We start from the raw sequence: 2,629 nt of genomic DNA, 5'->3' as shown, positions 1-2,629 counted from the left end.
AGGGCAGCTCAGAAACTCCATCAAGTGACGGAAGAGGGAGGTTTCTGACTTGAGTGCTGATGACACAGAGATGGAAACCTGGGGAAAGCAGGGCATCAGATCTCGAAGATGACTTAATTTCTAGGATATCTGAGGTGCTTGGGGAGAGATCTAGGAGAGGTGGGATAGGCATGTCTAGAAAATATTTAACTGTGCAGGGCGTGGTGGCTCACGCCTGTAATCGCGGCATTTTGGGGGGCTGAGGCGGGTGGATCACCTGAGGTCAGGAGTTCGAGACTAGGCTGGCCAACATTTAGTGTGACCCATCTCTACTAAAAATACAAAAAATTAGCTGAGCATGGTGGTGCATGCCTGTAATCCCAGCTACTTGCGAGGCTGAGACAGGAGAATGGCTTGAATCCGGGAGGTGGAGGTTGCAGGATCCTGAGATTGTGTCATTGCACTCTAGCCCGGGCAACAGAGCAAGACTGTCTCAAAAAAAAAAAAAAAAAGAGAAAGAAAATATCCTGAGAGTCACTCTCAAATGCCTATAGGGGTCAGAGAGGTAGCCTGAATAGTGACTGTGGTGTACTCCAAGACAACAGAGTGGAGGGGACAGTGGCAATCTGGTGAGAATATGCCCCATCTCAAAGGAAAGGAAAGCCATGGGATTAAGCAGGTCTAGTGACTACAGATTTTTGGATTTTTCAAGGGAAGCTGAAAACAAGGACTTCCATGTGAAATCTTGTCTGCAGGCCAACTTTCACCTTCTGGTCACCTGTTTCTGACTTGCGCTGGAGCAATCTAGGCTTGAGCCTTCCCTAGACATCCTGGGTATGTGTGGTGGTGGCAGGGAATGTTGGCTGCATCTTTCCTAAGGCAACAGGTACACTTATGGGCCAGGCACAGTGGCTCACACCTGTAATCCCAGCACTTTCGGAGGCTGAGGCAGGAGGATGGCTTGGGGCCAGGAGTTTGAGACCAGCCTGGGCAACAAGGCAAGAACCCTGTCTCTACAAAAATTTAAAACTAGGCCGGGTGTGGTGGCTCAAGCCTGTAATCCCAGCACTTTGGGAGGCCGAGATGGGCGGATCACGAGGTCAGGAGATCGAGACCATCCTGGCTAACACGGTGAAACCCCGTCTCTACTAAAAAATACAAAAAACTAGCCGGGCGAGGTGGCGGGCGCCTGTAGTCCCAGCTACTTGGGAGGCTGAGGCAGGAGAATGGCATAAACCCGGGAGGCGGAGCTTGCAGTGAGCTGAGATCCGGCCACTGCACTCCAGCCTGGGCGACAGAGCAAGACTCCGTCTCAAAAAAAAAAAAAAAAAAAATTAAAACTAGCCAAGTGTGGTGGCACAGGCTTGTAGTTCCAGCTACTCAGGAGGCTGAGGCAGGAGGATCACTTGGGAATAGGAGTTGGAGGCTGAAGTGATCTGTGATCGCACCACTGCACTCCAGCCTGGTCAACAGAACGAGACTGCCTCAAAAGCAAAACAAGTCTGGGTGTGGTGGATCACACCTGTAATCCCAGGACTTTGGGAGGCCCAGGAGGTAGATGGCTTGAGTCCAGGAGTTTGAGACCAGCCTGGGCAACATGGCAAAATCCTGTTTCTGCAAAAAGTACAAAAATTAGCTGGGCGTGGTGGTGCATGCCTATAGTCCCAGCTACTCGGGAGGCTGAGGTGGGAGGACTGTTTGAGCCCAGAGGTGGAGGTTGCAGTGAGCTGAAATCATACTACAACACTCTAGCCTGGGCGATAGAGTGAGACCCTGTTTCAAAAAAGAAAAAAAGCAGGCATACTTAGAATAAGACCATGCAGTTAATTCTATAGGAGCTCAGGTAGGCGCCAGCCGGGGCAGCCCACCTTAGACCTTAGTAGTGACTTGCTTTTTTTTTTTTTTTTTTTTTTTTAAAGACAGAGAGAGTCTCGTCCTGTCACCCAGGCTGGAGTGCAGTGGCACGATCTCAGCTCACTGCAACCTCCACCTCCCGGATTCAAGTGATTCTCCTGCTCAGCCTCCTGAATAGCTGGGATTACAGGAGTCAGCCACCATGCCCAGCTTTTTGTATTTTGTAGTAGAGATGGGCTTTCACCATGTTGACCAGGCTGATCTTGAACTCCTGACCTCAGGGATGCACCTACTTTGGCCTCCCAAAGTTCTGGGATTACAGGCGTGAACCACCACGCATGGCCTTACTTTGTGTTTGTGTCACATTTTGTTAAATCTCACATTACCTCGAACTTTTCCATTATTGTATCTGTTATAATGATCTGTGATCTTTGACGTTACTATTGTAATTGCTTCGGGGTGCCACGAACAGTGCCGACGTAAGAGGGCGAACTCAATGAATAAGTGTGTGTTGACTGTTCTCTCTCTCTCTGCTTGGGCCTCCCTCTTCTGAGACAATATTCAAACTAGGCCAATTAATAACCCTACAATAATGGCCTTTAAGTGTTCAAGTGAAAGGAAGAGTCAATCAAGGAGGCAAAGTTCCTTGTCAAGAAACTGCCGTCACCCCAGCCTTCAACGACCACCACCTCAATCATTCAGCAGCCATCACCAATGAGGCAAGACCCTCCACCAGCAAAAAGATGACGACTTGCAAAAGCTCAGATGATTGTTACCATTTAAAAAATTAAGGTAT

Source organism: Colobus angolensis, unplaced genomic scaffold (assembly GCF_000951035.1).
Source record: "Colobus angolensis palliatus isolate OR3802 unplaced genomic scaffold, Cang.pa_1.0 Scaffold128, whole genome shotgun sequence".
Lineage (NCBI taxonomy): Eukaryota > Metazoa > Chordata > Mammalia > Primates > Cercopithecidae > Colobus > Colobus angolensis.
The sequence above is the reverse complement of the archived record's forward strand: the minus strand, read 5'-3'. Positions refer to the sequence as shown.